This window comes from Symsagittifera roscoffensis, chromosome 2 (assembly GCF_963678635.1).
Source record: "Symsagittifera roscoffensis chromosome 2, txSymRosc1.1, whole genome shotgun sequence".
Classification (NCBI taxonomy): domain Eukaryota; kingdom Metazoa; phylum Xenacoelomorpha; order Acoela; family Convolutidae; genus Symsagittifera; species Symsagittifera roscoffensis.
Genome location: NC_087063.1, coordinates 63,358,340 through 63,367,913, shown reverse-complemented (window position 1 = coordinate 63,367,913; position 9,574 = coordinate 63,358,340).

Here is a 9,574-nt window from a genome sequence, read left to right as displayed (position 1 = left end):
ACCATGAGAGTGAGACTTTCGTTAGCGACGACTGCTTGAGAAATGTGAATTTCTGGTCATTATTACAGGGTACGTTGATTAACTATCGAGCGTTTTGGAGAGCGAAGCATTCGCACAAAGTTTGCTACCTTAAGTATATAATGTTGCTAAATCTAGCAGTTTCGGCTACAGAGCTCATTTTGGGGGAAAAAGTTTTAACCTTTTTTTTCGTCCAATTACTTCCAAATTGATCATAAACTCACAGCAAATTACCTCTCTCCCTCAATTAAACGCTCAATTTTCTTCATTTTTGCCTTCAAAGCAATGATTTTCAATTCAATTTTTTTCACCGCATGTGTTGAATGATTTGCGGCAATCATCGTGTCTTTCATGATATGAGGGGACATGTTTCTGAACAACAGATGCCCTTACTATGATGAGTTCTCAAGTATCCATATATGTCCATTCTTTCGTAAGCAAGTGTCGAATGCGGCAAATTGATAATGAAATTCAGCCTTCTTTTTGCAATTAATTCAATAAATCTATCAAAAGATCAAAAGAACAATTGCCGTTTTGCATAGAACAGCCTATATAATCTAATTTCTTAAGAAAATCTTGTAATGAGATTTTAAATGAAATTGTACAATCGCTGATCTTCAAGTCGAGTTATTCTTTGTTTGCTTAAATTGCTACAAAGGAAATGATAAGAAGTGCGCGCAATTGAAAATTGTACTTGAACCAGTTCAAAACTAGTATTTATTTCCAATTAAATTTTTGATAAAGTATCTCTATAAAGTATTACTAACTAACCAATCATAATCTAGCTCTAACCTTGACGCTAATTTGTAAGTGCTGAAACTATTTGTAGCTTCAGCAACACAACAACTTGAATAAATCTTAGGCTACAGTTGTTCTCCTACCGGATAAACTCCAAGAACTAACTCGAAAACCAGTTTGCACTAAATCCATTGAGACTAGGAGATATAAGAGTAAGATTAAGATTGGTATTAGACAAAGAAGTTTCACGAACCTATCCGGCCGAAAATAAGATAACGTGACGAACAGGTAGTGTACCTTATCCGAAATTACTCTATCAGTACAGAACCCGTTCATAGCTAATCTGGTGCGACCAAAATTCTCGAACAAGACCTTAACTAACATAGAATTAGACAATTAAACTTGGAATTATATGATTGCAAAACTGCAAAATATTAGGTGGAATAGACAATTTAATAGAAATGTTCCTACGTCTCAATAAATCTATGCCAAAATTTCAAACAACACAAGAAAAACCAGGTATTGCATGAAGACCAAGACCAAGGCGTGAACAACGATTAGGAAACGGACCAATCTACTACATGATAGTTCTACGAAAGCCGGAACAAGTATTTGTATTATGAATACTTAATGCAGTAAATTCAAATTTTCTTTTACTAACATGAAAATCATTTTGAAGAATAATTTATCAACATCTCACCTGGTGCTAAACCTAATAATTAAACAATAACGAACGATAAAAAAAATACAAGTCGTTTCTTCCAAATTCTGCAGTAAATCAAAATTTTTTGAAAAAATAGTTTAATGAATAAAAAAACAAACATTGGATGGTATAAAAATTTATCGTTAGTTTCATACACATCATTTTTTCTTCTTCCCAGCTTCATCGCATAAAACATAACCGCAAAATTTTAAAAAACTATTATCATTTAAACTGTAATTCTTTAACTTTTATTAACCTAAGTTTTACAAGAAAACTTATCAAGGCTTATCCTCGTTTTTCCATAAATCACTTTTTATTTATAAATAGATGATCAAGGTTTTCTTTGGATCTTGAATTTCACTTAAACTAAATTCATTTCACTAATTTGTGATCATCAAGGCATCCCTTGGATCAATCAGAACAATGTTGTTCTCCCCACTTTATACTTTTAAAGTGTCTAGCGACCTCAAGCGTCGATTCATTCCCCAACCCATATAAAGACCCAGGACTAACAAAATTTTTTTGAATAACTAACCATTCAAATTAAGATAAGATAGACAGTGAAAAACCTCGGTTACTCATCCTTCACTTGAACCCTTCCTCTTAGATGACCCAGGCTAAAACCCTTAAATTAATAGTAAGTCATAAAATAGAATCTAACGATCAACCTGTGTTCCAAGTATACCTGCACCTTGTGGATTGATTTACTATTCTCCAACCCTTGATCACAAATCAAAACCCCTAAGTATGATTAAGTAAGTTAACCAATAGATTAACCTAGTCACGAGAAAGTAAGAAATCATTCTCAAGAAGTGATATGCTCTCTCTCTAACTTCGTCAACCACGACAATCTATGCCCCAAGTTAAGATAACCACACAAAAACCGTAAGAATTAAAAGGTTAGGCAACCTACACCTTATATCAAGAGATTATCTAGGCACTAAGCAAACAATAATATTGCATAACTGTTTAATTAAAAACCAAAGATACGATCTTGTAATCACACAACACAGACGAACAATAGGATATACTAGATATAAAGACAAACACGAAAAAAGACAGTAAAAGCAAAACAAAAGCAAATTACCAAAATTTTTTTTTTCAAGAAGACGAAACTCCATTTCAGAATTAGATACAAACACAATAAAGGAACTTCAAGACAGGAAAGATTCAATAAACAAAAATAACCCAAAAAAAATCAAAATTATTTGTCTGACTCAGAAGCTACATCATCATAATTGATTAAATTATCATATATTTGCACTTTAAACGATTCAGTTTGAGATTTGATTTTTTTAGTTATTTTCCCAAAAACGTTTTATTTCTTTGGGTTAGTTTAGAAAATTGCTCACCTTAGAGCCACTCTTGATAAAAAATTAAGTGAATTGATTCTAAGCCCATGCTCAAGAGTTCCTTCGAACAAATGGCGGGTTAGACCATTTGGGTATCTTTGAATAGAGTCTTTCCTTGCTTATTACTTTTTCTTTTCTTTCTTTTCAGTTGTTTTCTTTTTTGTTCCTTTGGTTGTGTCTTTTTCTCAAAAACAGTTTTTCTTTGATTGTAGTTTGTTTGGAGTTTATTTAGGTTTCAAGTGGTGTTGATAAGAAGTTTTTTGAATTTTAAAAGGATATGTTATCCTGTTTTATTCTGATTTAAGTAATAGTGGGACTTTCCTGTACATGTTGTTTGGGCGGTGCGTTAGTACGCTGCGTTGAGTATTGAAGTTTAGTTTCTATTCAAACAAGGTTAAAGGAAAATTTGAAACGCGTGAAATCTCTGCAAGGTTGTTATCATTTTGTGAGTCAACTTGAAATTCATTTGACTACTACTATTGTCATGCGAAGTTGTTCAAGTGCTAAAGAGAGTTTAAAAAAGTGGGCAAATCAAGGGTGAGTTGGAGAGTTTATAAAATGAAGCACCCATGAAAATTAAATCGTTTCTTTACTTTCTTACTAAATAACTATCTTTTTAGATAATATGACAGCTTTAGTGCATAAAGTATCTTCTTCTTCCACTGTCTCCAATTTCTTTTGTTCGAGTTTTATGGAACTGATGGTTGAGTCATCCGGTGGGATCAATTCCCAACTTGGAATTACGTCTCACGCTTAAAGGTAGCTTGCATGTGGCACCATATCTGTTTTCTGTAGGTTCTGTTCTTGCTTTTATTCCTCCTAGATTATCTGACATTGCTCAATTTGCATAGCTGCACGAATCGACCCTTTTTGGTGCATCTGTAGCAGATTTGGTGTCCGGCTGAAATCCGTTTATGTGCGGTGTCCGTTTTTGTATGGTGTTATTTCTCGACATCGACCATCTCGAGTTCGTTTTTTGTAGTTACCTCATATTTGGATGAATTTTACAGGCTATTGTTTTGTCTGTGCGCTGCTTCCGATTTGTACCGATGTCCCTTGTTATCGAATCCGTAGTTGATTTTTGAGGCTTTTTCCTGGCCCATAAGCAAAATCCAACGCCCGCTTTTCTCCGTGGGACATGATTGCTGAAAACAGATCTCTGAAAATACTGCTTCGAGTCCTGCGTCGTTACAGGCTGGGTATTTGAAAATTTCTTTTTCCATCAGTTCTGTCAAAACGCAGTCGAACTGCTCCAAAGTTTCCTTTCTGCCTTGTTTATGGAAGAACTCTTCATATCGGTCGATTGTTGCAATTCTCGTTGCAATAACGTTTGTAGTTGGTTCCAGATATCTCTACATAGTGTATTTTGTATCTTTAGATTTGGGTGAATTTGATTTAGCCTTTTCTGATTCTCCATCCTGAGACACAAATAATTATAGCTGTGTTTTTCATGTCCGCTTCTTCCCACTATACACCACCTAGACCTGTTCCGAGGTTGTCCAGAAGTTGACATTGATTTTCCTACTGAGCCCGTTTTTCTTGAGATGCTGAAATTCATACCGGACAATTGGCACCTGTTTTCGAAAGAATGGACACATATGGATCCTTGAGAACCCATCGGAGCAGAAAAAATTGTTGTTCAGAATATGTCCCCTCATATCATCAAAGACACGACAGTTGCCGCAAATCATTCAAACCATGCGGTGGAACAAATTGAATTGAAAGTCATTGCTTTGAAGGCAAAAATGGAGGAAACTGAGCATTTGATTGATGAGGAAAGGCGAGCTGCGTTGAGTTTATCATCAATTGGAAAGTCAATGAAGACGAACGTGTTGATTTTTTTCTCCAAAATGAGTTCTCTTTTGCTACCTCAAAATGTAGGTAGCAAACTTTTTGCGGTTGTTTCGCTCTCAAAAAAACCAATAGTTACAGAAAGTTTCCGGTAATAATGACCAGAAGTTCACCTTTCTCAAGAAGTCGTCGCTAATGAAAGTCCCATTCTCATGGTTGCTCATGGATTTTCATGGTTTTTCCCGTTTTACTTACCATAAAAAATCGGCATTTACGATTGACAAATTTTAAAGTCTTTTTCAGCCATGATTTGGATTTCAAGTTGAATGGTTTTGGCTTAATCTGAAGCTGATTGCCAATTGACTCACCTTATGGTTTCTTGTGAAAGTTTATTGTTCTGTACATTTTTACTGTGCTCGACACGTTTTAAGCTACTTTCATAGCTACCAGCTAACCTCATTCTCATGCTTAATTAAAGATAGTTGACAAAACTGAACAAATTATTTCAATCACTTCAATCAAAGCTGTTCAAAAGTTGTTCAAAACTCCTTCAAAATGGAATAGAACAAATTAGCCGAATAAGTTAGATTACCTGTCTCCAAAAAATCCAGAAATTGAGCAACTATTTTTTTCATTCAGCAAGAAATTGAGGTTAGCTGGTAGCTGGGCAATCAACGCAAAACGTGTTGAGCACAGTAAATTGAACAAAACAATAAACTTTTTAAAGAAATCAATATGTGCTCTTTGACAAAATTTTTGACCATACTTTCGAGCGTGGTGAGTAAACTGGCTATAAGATAAGAAATGAGGTAAACCCCTTCAGTACAAAATCCAAATCATGGCTGAAAAAGACTTTAATATAAGCCAACCGTATATGCCGAGTTTTTATGGTTCCTAAAAATGGGAAAAACCTTGAATGTCCAGGAGCAACCATGAGAGTGGGACTTTCGTTAGCGACGACTGCTTGAGAAACGTGAATTTCTGGTCATTATTACAGGGTACGTTGATTAACTATCGAGCGTTTTGGAGAGTGAAGCATTCGCACAAAGTTTGCTACCTTAAGTATATAATGTTGCTAAATCTAGCAGTTTCGGCTACAGAGCTCATTTTGGGGGAAAAAGTTTTAACCTTTTTTTTCGTCCAATTACTTCCAAATTGATCATAAACTCACAGCAAATTACCTCTCTCACTCAATTGAACGCTCAGTTTTCTTCATTTTTGCCTTCAAAGCAAGGGTTTTCATTTCAATTTTTTCCACCGCATGTGTTGAATGATTTGCGGCAATCATCGTGTCTTTGATGATATGAGGGGACATGTTTCTGAACAACAGATGCCCTTACTATGAAGTGTTCTCAAGTATCCATTAATTTCCATTCTTTCGAAAGCAAGTGCCAAATGCGTTAAGTGTGATTACGCATTTCAGCATTCTTTTGCAATTAATTCAATAAACCTATCGAAAGATCAAAAAAACAATTGCAATTTTGCATAGAACAGCCTATTTAATCTAAGTTCTTAGGAAAATCTTGTAATGAGATTTTAAGTGAAATTGTGCAACTGCTGAGTTTCATGTCGAGTTATTCTTTGTTTGGTGGAAATGCTTTAAACGAAATGATAACAAATGCGCATATCTGAACCAGTTGTAAACTAGTAATTTTATCCAATTATAATTTTGATAAAATCATCTCTAAAAATATTACTTACTAACCAATCAAATTCCATCTCAAACATTAACATTTTTATGTAGGTTCTGAACTGAAACTACATGAAGTTTCAGCTCCAGAACAATTTGATTAAATCTTAGACTACAGTTGTTCTCCTTCTGGATAAACTCCAAGAACTAACTCGAAAACCAGTATTCACTAGATCTATTGAGACTAGTAGAGATAAGAGTAAGATTAAGATTGATGGTACCTAAAACGGTACTAAAATGGTATATATGGTACCTATATATGAGAAAAACCTAGAAAGTCCATGAGCAACAAAAAGGTGATTGTCTGGTCATTATTACAAGGTATTTTCTTGAACTATCGAATTTTTTGGAGAGCGGAGCAACGTTTGCTACCTACACTATCTAAGTAAATTTTGTTGCCAAAAATAGCAGTTTCGGCAACAGAGGTCATTTTGGGGGAAAAATATAACCTTTTTAATTTCCGTCCAATTACTTCCAAAATGATTATAAACTCACCACAAAACACCCCTCTTCTTCAAACAAACGCTCAGTTTTTTTTTCATTTTTGCCTTGAAAGCAATGGTTTTTAATTCAATTTTTCCACCGCAAGTGTTGAATGATTTGCGGCAATCATCTTACCTTTGATGATATGAGGGGACACATTTCTGAACAACAGATGCCCCTAATACGGTGTGTTCTCAAGTATCCATAGATGTCCATTCTTTCGAAAGCAAGTGCCAACTGCGGCAAGTGTGATAATGCATTTCAGCATTCCTTTTGCAATTAATTCAATAAACCTATTGGAAGATTGAAAGAACAATTACAGTTTTGCATAGAACAGCCTATACAATCTAAATTCATTGGAAAATCTTGTAATTTTGTAAAGTGAAAAATTGTGCAATCGCTGATCTTCATGTCGAGTTTTTCTTTGCTTGGTCTAATTGCAACAAAAGAAACGGTAAAAAATGCGCGCAATTGAAGATTGTACTTGGACTAGTTGTAAACTAGTAATCCAATTAAATTTTTGATAAAAGTATCTCTACAAAGTATTACTAACTAATCAATCAAATCCCAGCTCTAACCTTGACACTCATTTGTAAGTGCTGAAACTTCTTGTACTTTCAGCAACACAACAATTTGAAAAATCATAGACTACAGTTGTTCTCTTTCCGGATAAACACAAGAACTAACTTTAAAACCAGTATACACTAAATATATTGAGACTAGGAGATATAAGAGTAAGATTAAGATTGGTATTAGACTAAGAAGTTGCACGGAACTATCCGGCCGAAAATAAGATAACGTGACGAACAGGCCGTGTACCTTATCTGAAATTACTCGATTAGTACATAACCCCGTTCATAGCTAATCTGGTGCGACCAAAAATCTCGAACAAGACCTTAACTAACTTAGAATTAGACAATTAAAGTTGGAATTAGATAATTGCATAACTGCAAAATGTTAGATGGAATAGACAATTTAATAGACGTCTCAAAAAATCTACGCCAATATTTCAAACAACACAAGAAAAACCAGGTATTGCGAGAAAACCAAGATTAAGGCGTGAACAACGATTAGGAAATGGACCAATCTACTACTTGATAATCAGACGAAAACCGGAACAGATTTTTGTAATTAGAACACTTTATGCAGTAAATGCAAATTTTCCTCTATTATCATGAAAATTTTTTGAAGACTAATTCATCAACATCTCATTTGGTGCTAAACCTAATATTTAAACAATAACGACCGATTAAAAAAAACACCATTCGTTCCTCCCAAATTCTGCAGTAAATCAAAATTTTTGAACAAATAGTTCATTGAAAAACAAAAATCGGTTAGTATAAAAATTTATCGTTAGTTCCATTAAAGTTCAATACACATCATTTTTTTGTCTTCCCAGCTTCATCGCATAAAACATAACCGCAAAGTTTTAAAAAACTATTATCATTTAAACTTAATTCTTTAACTTTTATTAACTTAAATTTTTTAAGAATACTTATCAAGGCTTATCCTTGCTTTTCCATAAATCACCTTTCATTTATAAATAGATGATCAAGGCTTTCTCTGGATCTTTAATTTCACTTAAACTAAATTCATTTCACTCAATTTGTGATCATCAAGGCATCCCCTGGATCAATCAGAACAATGTTGTTCTCCCCACCCAATACTTTTAAAGATTCTAACGTCCTCAAACGTCGAATCATTCCCCAACCCATATAAAGATCCAGGACTAACAAAAAATTTTTGAAAAACTAACCATTCAAATTAGGATAGACAGTGAAGAACTTCGGTTACTCATCCATCACTTGAGCCCTTCCTCTTAGATGACCCACGCTAAAACCCTTAAATTAATAGTAAGTCATAAATAGTAACTAGCCTGTGTAAACAAGAATTTCCTGAAATAAGAATAAAACGACAAATCCTTCATCACTATCATGGCTGAAAAAGACTTTAATATAAGCCAACCGTATATGCCGAGTTTTTATGGTACCTAAAAATGGGAAAAACCTTGAATGTCCATGAGCAACCATGAGAGTGGGACTTTCGTTAGCGACGACTGCTTGAGAAATGTGAATTTCTGGTCATTATTACAGGGTACGTTGATTAACTATCGAGCGTTTTGGAGAGCGAAGCAATCGCACAAAGTTTGCTACCTAAATTACCTAAATAAATAATGTTGCTAAATCTAGCCGTTTCGGCTACAGAGCTCATTTTTGGGGGAAAAGTTATAACCTTTTTTTTCGCCCAGTTACTTTCAAATTGATCATAAACTCACAGCAAATTACCTCTCTCCCTCAATTGAACGCTCAATTTTCTTCATTTTTGCCTTCAAAGCAATGATTTTCAATTCAATTTTTTTCACCGCATGTGTTGAATGATTTGCGGCAATCATCGTGTCTTTGATGATATGAGGGGACATGTTTCTGAACAACAGATGCCCTTACTATGATGTGTTCTCAAGTATCCATAAATTTCCATTCTTTCGAAAGCAAGTGCCAAATGCGGTAAGTGGGATTACGCATTTCAGCATTCCTTTTGCAATTAATTAAATAAACCTATCGAAAGATCAAAAGAACAATTGCAATTTTGCTTAGAACAGCCTATACAATCTAAATTCTTAGGAAAATCTTGTAATGAGATTTTAAGTGAAACTGTGCAATTGCTGAGTTTCATGTCGAGTTATTCTTTGTTTGGTGGAATTGCTTTAAACGAAATGATAAGAAATGCGCGCATCTGAACCAGTTGTAAACTAGTATTTTGATCCAATTATATTTTTGATAAAATCATCTCTATAAAATA